Source organism: Haliotis rubra, unplaced genomic scaffold (genome assembly GCF_003918875.1).
Source record: "Haliotis rubra isolate DU_JTF1 unplaced genomic scaffold, ASM391887v1 Scf475, whole genome shotgun sequence".
NCBI classification, from domain to species: domain Eukaryota; kingdom Metazoa; phylum Mollusca; class Gastropoda; order Lepetellida; family Haliotidae; genus Haliotis; species Haliotis rubra.
This window is the reverse complement of record NW_025767163.1, coordinates 348,427-366,170: the sequence shown is the minus strand read 5'-3', so window position 1 is coordinate 366,170 and position 17,744 is coordinate 348,427. Positions and strand designations below refer to the sequence as shown.

The window sequence follows — 17,744 nt, the reverse complement described above, 5'->3', positions numbered from 1 at the left end:
AAGGGTATCCGGCTTCTCAAATATATACCGGAGTTTGGGACGTCCACTGTCAGTCTGTCTCTTTGCATCGTACCAGCACGGCTTAAATTTAGTTGTTACTTATATCGGTTTGATTTTTTTGTATACTTGTAACACAAGTGGATTTTATACTGACCTGTTAACTCACGGGATTATTAAATAAGTTTCGAAATGGCTGTTTTTAAAAGAAAATCGGGAGGTGCAGACTTTACCATGTCAACGAAAGAGGAACCAAGTGTCTTCACAGTCCAGGCTCACTCTAATCCTTCATATCAACCTGACGTCATTGAAACCTCCTCCGATAGCAGTGGAATAGCTTCTATAGAGGACTCTGACAATGGAATTCACCCGGCATCAGATCCCAAGTCCTCATCAGCATCCCCGGCGGCAGCATCACCAACATTGAAGAAGTCCATCAACCTCCTTCACTGCACTGCCATCATGGTAGCGGTCACTGGTCACTCATCTGTCTTCATTTCTCCAGGCTCCATACTCGGCTCCACTGGATCCATTGGCGCCGCCCTCATCGTCTGGCTCGTTGGGGTTTAATCAACATGGGCCTGGCATTGTGCTTCGCGGAACTGGGAACTATGTTCCCCCACGCTGGAGGCCCCTACGCTTATGTTTTGAAGACTTTTGGTCCTCTGCCGGGTTTTTTGATAATGTACGGGTATGTCGTGCTCATCGCTGGACCATTTTGGGCTTTCTTGGCCTATACGGCGGCTTTGTACATTGTTAAACCAGCCTTTCCTGACTGTGAAACGGAGACGGTTGAACTTGGCGTGAAGCTACTGGCCGGCTGGATTATGAGTGAGTAGACTATCGGGTAATCTGTCATACAGACCCTGAAACAAATATATCCAAGAAAGCCCATGCAAGTCTAGAATATGTAACGAAATGAAGAAAATTTCTAGGCACCTTTTCATTATAGTTTATTATGATAATTTAGGAACCACTTTTTCTGTAAAATATGTTCATTTCAGAAACTAGATGTTAGTCTAACGTTTCGGTAATTGAAAAACCCATTCAAAATATAAAGTGAATGAGTTAAGTTTTACGCCGCTTTTAGCAAGGGCTTCACACATGGTACTTATTTAGGAAATCGAACCCGGGTCTTCGTCATGACGAGCGAACGCTTTAACCACTAGGCTACCTATTCATGTCAACATTATTGTCCGTATTTTATTCTGTGTTTCCCATCTCCCAGTTGCCCTGAATTTTCATTCCGACATGAAATGATAAATGTGTTTCTTGTCTCAGTCTTATATGCACACCGCCGTTGAAACAAATACCCCGTTCTAATAGCGAAAGAACCCTTACCGTGCAATACTCATGAAACTTGATCTTTCTGTATCTATACTATTTAAAACTTGAATCCTCAGAAAAGCGTCTCGATCAACCAAATAAGTTAATTTAGAAAGCATTACAAAATTATATGAAAGTTACACAACTAGGAAGGAATCCGTTAACAGTGGGAAACAGTTGGTTTCCCATCTTCCGCCAGCCCTGAAATTTCATTCCGACGTAAAGTAATAAAGTTTTTTTCCCTCTTTTACCCGCTTCTGTGGAAATCTATACCCGGTTGTATAGGGAAAGTACGCTTGCCCTTAAAAACTCATGAAACTCCAGGTCAAGTTGATCTTTCTCTATCTACATCTATTGAAAACTGTTTCCGAAGCAAAGTGCTTCGATCAACCTGATAAATTAATTGAAAAATTATTACAAACTGATCTAAGTGTTAAAATTTTATGAAAGTTTACAATTAGGGAGAAATCCATTAACACTTATTTTCCCATCTCCCGCCCGCCCCGAATTTTCGTTCCGACGTGAAAATTAAATAATAAAAGTTTTTTTGTACCTCACGTTTCCCCACCACTGTGGAAATCACGGTATGCCTTGTTGTTATAGGAAAAATACGTTCACCCTTGAACACTCATGAACACTCCAGGCCAGCTTGACTTTTCTGTATCTACATTTATGAAAAAACAAAATCCGAAGCAAATTAAAGCGTCTCGATCTACCGAATAAATAAATTTTAAACTATTTCAAAATTATCTAAATGTTAAAATGTTATAAAAGTTACACAATTGGTGAGAAATCTATTAACAATTGGAACAATTATTTTCCCATCCCGAATTTTCCGCCTTAAATTTTCTTTCCATCGTGAAATAAAACAAAGGTTACTTACCTCACATTTCCCCGCTGCTATAGAACTATATATGTGGATGTGATAAAAAGATACTCTTACAATACAAAAAGCACGCCATCCCGATCTTTTTTCATCTAACTGTTTCTGAAGCAAAGTTACTAGATCGACATAATAACTTAATTTAAAGCACTATTACATATTTTCCTATTTCATAAAATCAGTTACACAATTCATGAAAAACATTGTTTAATATTTTATTTAATATTTTACTTTATTCTCGGCCTTTCACTGGTTAACGCTGGGTAGGAGAAACACATAAAGAAAACTACGGATGGCCTAACCTAAGCTTAGCAAGAAAAATACTCACGAACGAGTGTTTGCCTCATCTAACAATTAACACTTGGAATTTTTAATTATTGCGATTCTCGCAGAAACAACACACTTAATTACATTTATGGTTTTGTGTTTTTATATGTTTGTATGGTTTTCTAATGTATGGGATGAATATGGGTATATTTAATCACAGGTCTAACAAAGTGAGTCAGTTTAGTTTTTTCGCCGCTTTTAGCAATATTGCAGCAATATCGCGGCGGGCGACGCCAGAAATGGGCTTCACACATTGTATTTATGTGGGGAATCGAACCCGGGTCTTCGGAATGACGAGCGAACGCTTTAACCACTAGGCTACCCTACCGCCCCGGTTTACAGACTTTACAGACACTATAGCCTATGTTCGCTATTGTTTCAGTTACCATGGTTGTTCTGAACTGTACTTTCATGAAGTTTGTGACAAAGGTACAGACTCTACTCTCCAGCACAAAGATCCTCGCCCTTCTCATCATCGTCAGTGGAGGCATTGCTATGCTGGTACAAGGTATGATGATGATCATGATGATTTGTATACATTGCATTATCATAAGGTCACAAATATGTGCAATGTGATGATTCTAATGAAATGATAATCATCATTATTATCATAGAACATTTGACGTTTGAAACTGAATGGAAGCAGAATTCACCACAACGACAGCTGTACTGTCAGTAAATACAAGAAATATACTGAGGGAAAAAAATAAGGGATCACATGAAAGCACAAGTGTTCCTTTGTTTCCAGGTTTCTTCAGGTTTCAACCTGGAATCAAAAAAAGGAAAATTTGTATTAGCTCCATGTGATCTTATTTTTGTCCCTCATTATATAATGCCTGCACATTTTGACACTTATAACTGAATTGTAGGAAGATCAACGCTGTTGGTTATTGGTGTTAAATTGTTGTTAAAAGAAAATTATTGTTACTATATTTTCATTATCACTTTCTTTTCTAAACATCCAACTGTTAATGTCAGCATTCTCTTCAGTAACAATTAGTTTCTACTTGATACTATTATTCAATTATCGTTGTATTGTTTCTATTTTTCACAAGGAAGACATACATAACATATTGCGATGATATTGTATATTGATGATCGCTCGGCTTACTTCAGTCATTGAGCGACCTATCTGGTCTGTGTACAAAAGAAGTACTGATCACATGGGGTTTACTTCCTTCCTTCAGGTAAACGCGACAACTTTGAGAATATATTTGAGGGGACAACTGAGGAGCCGGGCGAGTTTGCCGTCTCCATCTTCTACGCCATATTTTCCTATGGAGGCTGGTAAGATCCCCATCAAACAGTAACAGGTCGGAATGGGGGACAGGGAAATAAGCAACATTATGTACACTGTATATAAAGTAATGACGTGTTTACGCCGCTTTTAGCAATATTCCAGCAATATCAGGGCGGGGGACACCAGAAATAGTCTTTACACATTGTACCCGGGTTCAGAATCGAACCCGGGTCTTCGGAGTGACGAGCGAACGCTATACCCACTAGGTGTTCCTCCTGGTAGATAAGAGACGTCTTTGCTGGGACATTGTTATTTTGTAAGTGTAAACATAGTTACATGCATCAGTTGAAATAAACTAACTACACATTTGTCCCATAATATTAATTTACGTATTTTGGGAGAATTTGGATCTAAATCTCCGTTAGTGTTAAATATTCAAGTAATACAATACTGATCTGTGCGTATTTGTTGTGAATATGTTGTCGTTGTTGGTTTCCAGGACCTAGATTTTCGACGCTCTCTTAGCGCTAAGATAGTCGTAAGTTTCATATATTAGCATTTACTTAGCGCTAAGAGAGCTTCGAAAATCTAGGTCCTGGTAGCACACCCTGGTTAAGCCTGGGTTATGGCAAAGCTTCATATCGCACTTATCTGCAAATTATGGACAAATTGAAACATTTCTTTTCAGGCAAGTGATGACATCACTTACAGAGGAGGTGAAGAATCCCGGAAGGTAATTAGAATGCTCAATTTCAGAGAAAAAGCTGTACTCATATGTGGCCATAGTCCACGTGTACTCACGAATTGAGATTATTTATTCGCATATGGCCTTACATTTCATTGTGATTACATCACGAATATATTCGCATATGGCTGTATGTATTCACATGTAGTGATATATATTCGCATATGGCCGTATGTATTTACAACAGGATATGTATTCTCATATAGCTACATATGTATATGTATTTAAACACAAATGGCTGTGTATTCGCATGTGATATATTCCCACATGGGGTTTTGTATTCACATGTGAATATATGACCAATCACACTTATCTTTGTGCTACCTAATCTCTAGGTGTTTATTTGTGACAATGTTGTCATATTAGATTATGTGTTTACATATGACAATACGTTCATATGTAATTACGTTTCCGTTTAAAGCCGATATACTTTCAATGTATCACGTATTAAAGAAACGTTAAATTTGTGCTATAGAGCCCCAGACATTAACCGTGAAAAAACAATATTATCGTGTTTTGACAGAATTTATAAAGTGCGAATGTTATTTATGTCACAGTAAACTATCTTCATTACCCAGTGAGTAAAATCTATTTATCTTTATAAATAATATGTGAAGTCAAAATGGAGTATATATTTTAATAGTGTATATGTGCATAGTGAACTTTCACGTTAAGAATAATATTTAAAAAGTCAATTATGTATATCATCATCATCACTGTCATTATCATTTTTATTTTCATTAAACATTTAGGGACCTCCCCCTGTCAGTGTATATCACCTTCGTCATCGTGATCATCAAGTACATCCTCACCAATGTCGCTTACTTTACCCTCCTCACCCCCGCTGAGGTGTTGCAGTCAAAGGCAGTAGCGTTGGTAAGTAGTCAGTGGATTGTACGATTTTGACCCTGTCATTTGTGCGACAAGCGGCACCTCCACAGCACTATTAAACGTGACACGAAATATTTCGCATTAATTATATTAACGGTATCAATGAAACTGTTATGACCAATTTACGTGTCATATAGAATAAAAATATTAATATATAAAGGCCAAACAAGAAAGAAAATCAAGGTTGGGGAAAGGTATATTTTGCATGTTTTGGGAGTATCGTATGTAGCCTTCTCCTCTCGTTCGCTGTGGGGCGGTGGGGTAGCCTTGGGTTAAGGCGTTCGCTCGTCAAGCTGAAGACCCGGGTTCGATTCCCCAGATGGGCACAATGTGTGAAGCTCATCTCTGGTGTCCCCCGCCGTGATTTTGCTGGAATATTACTGAAAGCGGCGTAAAACTAAACTCACTCACTCTCGGCCGCTGGCAGTGAAAGTAAATGAGTTCTTTTTCTATCACACATGGCCATATAAATTCAGTTAACACGTGCATAGAATTATACAGAATGTTCAAGTAAATTTCCCCAGATAATATAAATATAAATTACACGCAAAAAAACTGAATCATATTCACGTATATCAATGACATGTGTTTATAAATTTAGCGGTATCAAATTCAATTGAATCTGTTCTGTTTACAGCTGTTCACCGAACGTCTGTACGGCCCCATCGCTCCTCTGATCTCAGTATTCGTGGCAACCACGTCGATTGGAGCCCTCAATGCATCTATTATGGGCCATTCCAGGTGAGGCCGACTTTACGTGTTCCCTATACCGACTTCTGTTGCAAGCATGCTCGTAGGGCTGTGTGGGTATTAGGTGGACACAATGTCTGAAACGGTTGATTTTGTGTCATAATACGACATAATCCGTCCCAGATCGCAGGTGAGGCCGACTTTAATTGTTCCCTGATTGTCGGGTTGATTTGTCTGTAGTAAGCATGCACGTAGGGCTGAGTGTGTATTGGGTGGTCACAATGTCTGAAAGGGTTGTTTGCGTCATAATGCCTCTACCGTTGACAGACCAACTAAAACATAGCTGTGTAAAACAACATTCATTCACTTTCTCACGTGATGCGTCGTATTTACACCCGTCAAGCTATTTTCTGATATATATGTGGAGTGCCATCTTTGTATACATGTAATTTGATCAAATATCTTGAGTGATTCTTTTCTTAAAAATATTTCTGTATTCATTATATATATATATATATATATATACCAATAATGGATTTGAGCATAAAATTAAAAACAAATTCGTTATTATTACTTTAAGTATTTGTTTTGTAGTCGTAACATTAAAATTGACATATATATTTTATATATATTTTATATATATTATATATATATTTTTTATATATTTTACGACTATAACAATAGTATTCAGAAAAGGGAACAAAATTGTTTGTTTGATCCGAAAAAGTAGAAACAGTCCCTTTTTACAAACACCCATGAATAACATTTTCGCACAGAAATATGCTCTCCAGAGCACACTATATATTTTGCAGACATGCAGAAAAAACTTATATTTTCCGATATTAAACAATACCTCTTCATACACCTTTTGTGATATTTAATGGTAAATTGAACCATGTTTACTTTGGGGCACGGAAATATACAACTATTTACGGACAGAACACAGAAAAGTACATTAAAAACTCATCCATTCTATTATCTGCTGTTTACATTCCGGGCGGGTGTAATCCACACGTCATAGGTTTTTCTCAGAATCAACCCGGATATATGTAATCGAGGCGTTAGCTCTGTGTCCGGGTTACAACGGACACTGTTGTGTTCAGGGACGATAGACAACAGGGGGAATAATATCATTTGTATGCAAAGTTTATCAACCCTCTCCTTAAGATTATACTTCCTCCATGCTTCAGCTCGCCGGATCCAATGTCTAAATATACATTTTAAACATATGTATTGTTTAATTTTGAATGTAGGGATCAGCTATCATGTTTTATCTGAAATATGTACAAAAATATGTCATTAGCAGTGTTGGTAGGCGTCGTCGTCGTAGTCGATAATTGTGGTAGTAGTAGTAGTAGTAGTTGTTGTTGTTGTTGTGGTAGTAATATTAGCAGTAGTTTTCATGAGGCATCCTGTTCCGCACCCATTATTTCAATCAACGTTGATGTGAGTGTAATATCCAGATTATTCTTTATTAATATTCATCTTAGAGGTTACGGAATTCTGTAAATGTTATATTCTGATGACTGTGTTATGACTATTATAGATAGGGAATTACATTGTGAGGACTGTTATGACTATTACAGATAGGGAATTACATTGTGAGGACTGTGTTATGACTATTATAGATAGGGAATTACATTGTGAGGACTGTGTTATGACTATTATAGATAGGGAATTAATTTATGAGGACTGTTATGACTATTACAGACAGGGAATTACATTGTGAGGACTGTGTTATGACTATTATAGATAGGGAATTACATTGTGAGGACTGTTATGACTATTACAGATAGGGAATTACATTGTGAGGGACTGTGTTATGACTATTATAGATAGGGAATTACATTGTGAGGACTGTGTTATGACTATTATAGATAGGGAATTACATTGTGAGGACTGTTATGACTATTATAGATAGGGAATTACATTGTGAGGACTGTGTTATGACTATTATAGATAGGGAATTACATTGTGAGGACTGTGTTATGACTATTATAGATAGGGAATTACACTGTGAGGGACTGTTATGACTATTACAGATAGGGAATTACATTGTGAGGACTGTGTTATGACTATTATAGATAGGGAATTACATTGTGAGGACTGTGTTATGACTATTATAAATAAGGAATTACATTGTGAGGACTGTGTTATGACTATTATAGATAGGGAATTACATTGTGAGGACTGTTTTATGACTATTATAGATAGGGAATTACATTGTGAGGACTGTTGTGACTATTATAGATAGGGAATTACATTGTGAGGACTGTGTTATGACTATTATAGATAGGGAATTACATTGTGAGGACTGTGTTATGACTATTATAGATAGGGAATTACATTGTGAGGACTGTGTTATGACTATTATAGATAGGGAATTACATTGTGAGGACTGTTATGACTATTACAGATAGGGAATTACATTGTGAGGACTGTGTTATGACTATTATAGATAGGGAATTACATTGTGAGGACTGTGTTATGACTATTATAAATAAGGAATTACATTGTGAGGACTGTGTTATGACTATTATAGATAGGGAATTACATTGTGAGGACTGTGTTATGACTATTATAGATAGGGAATTACATTGTGAGGACTGTTATGACTATTATAGATAGGGAATTACATTGTGAGGACTGTTATGACTATTATAGATAGGGAATTACATTGTGAGGACTGTGTTATGACTATTATAGATAGGGAATTACATTGTGAGGACTGTGTTATGACTATTATAGATAGGGAATTACATTGTGAGGACTGTTTGACTATTATAGATAGGGAATTACATTGTGAGGACTGTTATGACTATTATAGATAGGGAATTACATTGTGAGGACTGTTATGACTATTATAGATAGGAAATTACATTGTGAGGACTGTTATGACTATTATATATAAGGAATGTGAAGGATTTTTGCTAATTGTTATTAGTCGAGTTGACTAGCAACTATTGGGCTAAGGTAGTTTATGAATTTCTTTGTATATGTAAAGTTTGTATTCTTAATTATTTAAAATGTTATTTTTTAACTCCTCAGTCTATACCATGTTAAGAAACAGGTATGCCAGTTCACTTATATGAGAATCCTGATAGGTAGATCAAGATTTAATAATATGTTAATGAAGGCTTCATTATACTTTTTACTTACTTAAAATTATGTGTAATGCTTCTAAGGAAATATGTATGTGTAAGTATATCTAATTACGTGAATCTGTGGTTTAATTTGCGACATAAACAATACAACCTAACACCTCTTCTACATGAGGAGAGAGATGTGATTTTTTTATTTGTATAGATATTTTGTCATACCCCTCACTGTCGCTATTGTGGAACGATAAATCTTAATAATTATGCAAAACTAGCTAATCTAAATGTGAAAGGCTTGCAATTGCTGTGGAGTAGCTTAATGGTTAAAGTGTTAGACCCCGGTACAATGTGTTCAGCACAGTCCTGGTCTCACTCGCCGTGATATTGCTGGAATATTGCTAAAAGCGGCGTAAAATCAAACTCACTCACTCACTCACCACTGGGCGAGTCTGCTCCAATTTAAGAAGTAGCGCGCGACCCGGCAATCGAAATCACACAATGTGCAGTTTATCGTTAGTCTGCTCAGTGCCGAGTCATCGTAAGTACATCCGGCATATTAACCGCTTTGTCATGATCACGTGGTGTCGTCCCAGTGCAAGTACCTGACCTGGTTTACCGTAAAAGCGCACGTTAAATCCCCAACGTGAATTGACAACCACACCTCTGACAGTGCATGTTTGAAGGGGCACGGTGGCTTTAGATAAGGAGGCTATGACATTGCAAACCGGATGTCGGTGTAACAACGAGCTACCAAAATACACACAAGGCTACGAGGATATCCGGATCTGGAAGTGTGACGTCACAGGACCGGTTTAGCTGGAAATATAGTGAACGTTAGGAAGAAATGGCCTTATGCAATGAGTTATTGCCAAATGATAATTATTACTTTGACTATTATTTGATCACGACGCTGAAATCCAGTTCTTTCTTTTGAGCAATGAAAGTATATACCGTCAATCATCGAATAAACGCCCGGCGTTTAATTGTTTCTTAATATTCGGAGAGACAACGTATATTCAGTGAGTGAGTGAGTGAGTTAAGTTTTACGCCGCTTTTAGCAATATTCCTGAATATCACGGCGGGGGACACCAGAAATGGGCTTCACACATTGTACCCATGTGGGGATTCGAACCCGGGTCTTCGGCGTGACGAGCCAACGCTTTAACCACTAGGCTACCCCACCGCCCCCAACGTTTATTAAAGACAGGTGTGTTATTCAGAAGGATTCTTTTAGGTTTTCATTTTCTTTTTTTCATTCTTTACTTCGAACTGATACTGTATACGGTATGGATCCTTAGAGACACCATTTGGTAAGAGGGGCGGTACGGGTAGCCTGATGGTTAAAGCGCCTGCTCGTCACGCTGAAGATCTGGGATTGATGTATGAAGCCGATTTCTGGTGTCCCCCGCCGTGTTATTGCTGAAATACTGCCAAAAGCGGGTAAACCCATACTCACTCACTCATTTGGTAAGAAAAGGGAACATTTATAAACGAAATGTCGTTGTGGAAATTTTCATTCAAGACAGTGTCGTATACCCTGTTTGTTTAGTCAAGGCTATGGAGTACCTATGTTATTCTCTTTACCTTTCAGATACCCGAAAATTTCGATATAATATAATATAATATAATAAAATATAATATTTCATTTCTGTCAACATTCTGATAGTGTCGTGATCACAGAAATTATTTCTTAGAACAGAGAAGAAATTCAAGAGAAGGCTATCATCGCTCATCTCTACAAGAACATTGCAAAGTGGTGCAATTTTACAAACTCATTGCATTTGTAACCCGTGAAGGTCCGGGTTAGAATTGGTCATCAGCAACACCTGCTTGTCGTAAGAGGCGACTAACGGGATCGGGTGGTCAGGCTCGCTGACTTGGTTGATACATATATTGTATACCAATTGCGTAGATCGACGCTCATGCTGTTGATCACTGGATTGTCTGGTCCAAATTCGATTATTTACAGACCGCCGCCATGTAACTGGATTATTGCTCAGTGCGGCGTGAAACTAATCTCACTCACTCACTACTGTGTGGGGGCGGTGGGGTAGCCTAGTGGTCAAAGCGTTGGCTCGTCACGCCGAAGACCCGGGTTCGAATCCCCACATGGGTACAATGTGTGAAGCCCATTTCTGGTGTCCCCCGCCGTGATGTTGCTGGAATATTGCTAATAGCGGCGTAAAACCAAACTCAGTCAGTCAGTCAGTCAGGCACTACTGTGTGCGTGGTGCTTTGATTCCAGGAAAGTAGTGTCAAATATGAAAGTTCCGAAAACGGGTATCGGTATTAGATTGGTATGATACACCTTGAGTTCAGTAAAAAACATTCTTCATTTTGCAATTTTTACGGTAAAGGTTTTTAGCGTTTATGTTCTGTTGATCTGATTGCAGGCGTGGTGTAAAGTCTCGTGTTTTATGTTTAGTTCGATAAATACATATATCACCGGATATTCAGTGTTTCCAAATGCCCTCTCAACAAGAAATGAACTTGTTTAAATATTGACATGAGCAACTGCCCCTGGATCATGGTGTTTATGAGTGCTAATTGTGTTCCTGGTTTCATTGTTCAGAATGCTATACATTGTCTCAGTGTAAAGTAAATATTTGAGTTCTACTCTTATTCTTCTACCTACGTTTTAACTGAAAACATTACTTATTTGGACAGAGGATTATTGCGTCACAACTTGCTTTACATGTGCCCATTGTGTAGACACCTTTCATCACGCACGCCTTACTTAGTTGTACAGGGAGTGGTGTTATTATAAGTTATCACATCGTGTCGAGGGAAATACGGGGTTTTATCAGTCCCGAGAAAGGAGCATCACGGCAGGAGACACCAGAAATAGGCTTCACACATTGTACCCATGTTGGGAATCGAACCCGGATCTTCAGCGTGACGAGCGAACGCTTTAACCACTGGGCTACCCCCACCGCTACTGGACCAAAGGAAGCAAAGTGACATTTAATGCTCAATGTGACTGATAATTTGCAGTGAATTCTCAGTGGCCTGCGTGTCCGCCTATACATGTCATCAGTATATTAAGTATCGTGTTTTGTATTTACTTTCTATAATGTATGGTTTGTATCCGCAGATTGCTATTTGCCGGCGCGAGGGTCGGGCACATGCCAACCATTTTAGGTATGATCCACCCGAAATTCCTTACCCCCTGGCCAGCCATTATTGTATTGGTAAGTCTTTATGTCATATACATTATATATACTTTATACATGTTTTTTACAACGCTGCCTTGTCCCCTTAGAACATATCTGTTTGTTGTTTAACGCAAAATATTCCAGGTATATGACGACCGCCTATAAATAATCCAGGTTGGGTCAGACAATCCTGTGATTGATATTATGACCTTCTATCAACGTCAGTTATGTCGTCTCTTATTACCAGTATAGGTTGGAGCCAATTCTAACCAACGACTCCCAAAGCAGGGGCACAGGTGGATCGATTAGTTGATCGAGCCGCCACCATTGATCTTGCAGAATTTCGACTCTTTGTCGTGCCAGGTTCAGATTATCTGAGGTTCGAACCACAGACTCACCCCCATCATGATCACTGGTTTGTTAGCAACATACATGGTATAGTTTATTAAACTCACGTTAAACGCAACTCACTCACTGACTCATTTGCCTTCTCTTGACGGTGGTACGTAGTATGGCATAGAATCATCCTGCAAAGGGCATCCTTACCATTGTTCATGTCGTAAGGCGTCCTACCGCTGATCATAAGGGGCCTTAAGGTAGCCTTGTGGTTTAGGCGTTCGCTCATCACGCCGAAGATCTGGGTTCAGTTCCTTATATGAGTATAATGTGTGAAACTCATTTCTCGTGTCCTCCGTGATATTGCTTGAATATTGCTAACTTTTAGGCGGTGTCAAATCATGCTTATTGACACGATTCAGAAGGTCCGTGGTCCCAATCTCATCACTCCACTCGAACATGTTATGGCCTCTCCAACTAATATACTCATTTGTACCTTGAAACAGAGTTCGATACCATGGTTGCATTGTTCCAGTTGATGACATTTTTCTGATATATTATCCGGAAGTTTCTATTGTATCGAACTAAAAGATCAAAATCGAAAATGTTTGTCGTAAAATATGAAACGGGGATCGGATGGTCACACTGATGACGTATTGCCATGACTTCAATATCAACTTACGTTCTCTTCTAGCTTGCATGGGGTCTGATCATGCTTTACACTGGAGGGTTGACGACAATGATGGTCTTCATCAGCCTCTTCTCCACCATCATGGGCATCGCCGTCATCATGTCGCTCCTCTACCTCCGGATAAAGAAACCCAAGGAAGAGAGGCCGTATAAGGTAAGCTTTGTGTGAGTCAACCCTTAATGTAGGCGGGGGCGGTTGGGTAGCCTTGGGTTAAGGCATTCGCTCGTCACGCCGAAGACCCGGGTTCGATTCCCCACATGGGCACAATGTGTGAAGCCCATTTCTGATGTTCCCCGCAGTGATATTGCTGGAATATTGCTAAAAGCGGGATAAAACTATACTCACTCACTCACTCACTCACTTCACTGGATGTATGTGTGTCAGGCCATGCTTGAGACTCCATGTGTTACAATGCCTGTTTCATTTCACAAAGTACGTGGCGCTATGACCTTCACAATTCCCTTAAGCATCACGATCGATCTTGCTGTTACAACACGTGTATTACATTGTTAAATGATGTTTTGTTATATCAAGCTTATCGCAACACGTCATTTCAGCTAAAAGAAAAGAGTCAACGACATCGCGACATCTGTAACAGATACGTGTAATACACTTATATCGAATAGAGACATGTCAACTGTCGTAGAACGAACTATTGCCTTGGTGTTTTTAATAGAAAATAGTTTTTAAAGTGTCATAAAATATTGACATCGTTTTAGAAGTGTTATGAATAGAAAGCACGTGGGTGTCTGATGAATGCAGGGTAATGTAATCATGACGTTTGTTTTCTTCCAGACTATGCTGTTTGTGCCAATTATCCAGTTGATTGTCAACCTGGCCGTGCTTGTACTGGCTATCTACCAGCGTCCCCACCAAATGGGCATCGGTCTGGCCATCCTATTCGCCGGCATTCCTATCTACTGGTTCGGCGTCTTATGGAAGAACAAGCCTGACGAGTTTACAGAGCTTGTTGGTAGGTAGACGGGGTCATGCTGATGGGGAATATTGTCTATAAGTTCAATGTATGCGTGTAACCCTGAAAATACCGGTTAGAATTAGTCTTTAGTTACCCATGCTTGTCGTAAGATGCGACTAACGGGATCGTGTGCTTAGGCTCGCTGACCTGGTTGACACATGTCATCGTATCCCAATTGCATCGATCGACGTTAATGCTGTTGACCACTGGATTGTCTGGTCCCAGACTCGATTGTTATCAGACCGCCGCCATGTAGCTGGAATATTGCTGAGTGCGGCGTTAAACAACAAACAAACAAAGTTTGTGAGAGCGTGTATGAGTGAGTGTATATTAAATTACGGCCTGTGATTGATACAGCCTGGACCAGACAATCCAGTGGTAGATATTAGGAGCAACCATCGGGATACGAGGGAACACCAGCAACCATGTCGCCGAGCCTGACCACCCGATCCCTTTAGTTGCCACTAACGATCAATATGCTTTGGTAATATACTGGACAAAATAAGTTAGGGATATTGGTATTTTTATGATTGATATTTTATCAGTGTGCCAATGAATAAATAGATCATTATTCATAATTTCAAAATTTACATATATCCCTAACTATTTTTGTCCAGTATATATCATAAACATCTTTACGGGATTGGGAACATGCATATGAAATTAATGTATACAAGTATGTGTATTTGTGTGAAACAACTTTCGATGGCGAAATCGATACCATTAAGTTTTCAATTTATCGCTACAAGCCGAGTGTCGATATTTGACCACAGAGCTACTATCAACGTATATCATCAAGAAAATCTATATCACGTTAATGAACCATCGCTATACAAATATAAACTGAATAAACCCAAAACGATACACTTGTAAACTGGATTTGACTCAGAAATTGCAAACGTTATCAAACTGTCATGATGCTGAAAACTACCGCCAAAACGCTTCCAACTAAGACCCGTGAAGGTCCGGGTTAGAATTGATCTTCAGTAACCCATGCTTGTCGTATGAGGCGACTAACGGGATCGGGTGGTCAGACTCGCTGACTTGGTTGACACGTGTCGATGATCCTGCTGTTGATCACTAGATTCGGTGATTCTGTTCAGATTTCCATGTTTGTAACACGCGTTTCTTTACTCTATTTCAGAGGGTGTCACCATACTTCTACAGAAGCTACTGGTGCTGGTAAAGGCTTCGTAAAGAGCAATCCTTCTTCAGGGATATTGCGCCAAATGTCATCGCTTGTTACCGACCTACAAGTTGTCATAATAACCTGGGAAACGATGTGCATCTTCATCCGATAATCAAATATGTGGATGATTCTCAATGAGGATTCATATACTGAGAGCGAATTATATAGGTCAGCTCATATGAAATATGAAAACGACTGACTTTGCTGTGCTGTTGTCAAAACACTCTGTCTGAACCGAGTTCCATGGTGCTACTGAGTCCATGGATTGCCTGGACCTTCAAGAAAAGGGACATATGGTTATGGTGAGAAAGATATGGGAATTCCAAGGATCATAATCGAACCGAATTCGTGTCTCAAATCCAGAACCGCCGGATCAAGGGTACGCAACCCTGCATGGTTTAATGCGGCCTCAGTCAACTGCATAATCCTTGACCTTTGAGGGGTATCTGAACCTATTATGGACAACTGATAACTTCAAATTGGCATTTATATGTAATTTTCACTTATTTATATGAATCACAAACTTGATCATCATCTATTCTGGTCCTGAATTATGCTAAAGAGGGATCTGTGTTCATTCGTCAGCGCATGATCAGAATGTTAGTATGTGTGTGTTTCAATTCTGTCGTACAGTTAGCAATTTTGAATACGTATAACCACATCCTGTTACACAATCGACCCTTGGCTAAACAAACCAGTGGTCGATGGTGGGAGCATAGAGTGGACAGAATGAGTGAATGAGTTTAGTTCTACGCCGATGTTAGCAATATTCCAGCAATATCACGGCGGGGGACACCAGAAATGGGCTTCACACATTGTTACCATGTTGGGAATCGAACCCGGGTCTCTGGTGTGACGATCAAGCGCTTTAGCCACTAGACTACCCCACCGCCCCGAGTGAGTCTGAACAACATCCTAGTTACACAGCGTGTAAACATCTTGTGGGATAAAGCCCGAAGTTTACCATTTTGGTGATATAGCGCAAGCAAACCCCAAACAAAATCGACCCGTGAAGATCCGGGTTAGAATTGGTCTTGAGCATCCCATGCTTGTCTTAAGAGGCGACTACATATCATCGTATCCCAATTGCGTAGATGGATGTTCATGCTTTTGATCATTGGATTGTCTGGTCCATACTAGATTATTTACAGCCCGCCGCCATATAACTGGAATATTGCTGAGTGCGGTGTTAAACTACAAACCAACCAAACCCCTACAAATCATGGCGAGTGTGCGATGTGAAATATGTCTAAGGGAAGCAACTCTGCACAGCGAGTGGTGGCGCTGTAGGCGACTGGGACACTCTGTCACCCACCGAGGGGACAGATCCTGAAATTATCTGGAGGTACCTTAGTGGAGATAATGAGATTGTTAAAACTACAATGTGATATCAACATTTTTCTGTGATAACGTGGACTTCCAAATCTCAGGTGATTCACTTCAGACACCACACAGATCTACGTCATTATTCTTATACCTGTACCTGGACAGCGTAAGCAAATATATATTTATAGTCATCGACATTTCAAGCTGCTTATTTTTTATGTTCCTTGCAGATACCAAAATATATTTATCATGTTTGTTTACATAATTAATATTGGCATTGTGCCAGGATTGTTACATGCATGTATTACTTGTTTTCACAACAAGTAAATATTCATCGACGCCATTAAATTTGTATGTATTGTTATACATCTGTAATAAATGTTTCATAATTGTGTTACATAACCTATGGATTGTTCGCAATAAAGATATGATTTTAATATCGGGGTTCGTATTTGTTGATCACATATTACTCAAATTCATTTGTGAGCCCGGGTCCCAACAGTTATCATTCTATTTAATCACTGTTTCAAAACACAGTTTTGTTTGGACAGTTGAGCGGAAAAAAATAATACATTTACACAGCACATTTATTCGGAACATTCTCCGCATTCATTAAACAGTTTTGTCACATTACACAGGGCGGTGGGGTAGCCTCGTGGTTAAAGCGTTCGCTCATCACGCTCAAGTCCGGGTTCTATTGCGTACAAATTTCTGGTGTCCCCCCCGCCGTGACATTACTGGAATCCTGCTAAAAGCGGCGTAAAACTAAACTCGCTCACTCACGTCACACATCCACGCCACCAGGATATAGAATGTTTGTATTCTTTATGTGGAGGTTTTTCACGTAAGTAAGTCATGAACCAGGACACAATTA

The 17,744-nt window shown here is 39.2% G+C and overlaps 1 pseudogene; it reads left to right on the top strand.

The window, feature by feature from the left end:
* Positions 1-17,307, top strand: LOC124290815 (annotated as a pseudogene).
* The last annotated feature ends 437 nt before the right edge of the window (positions 17,308-17,744 follow it).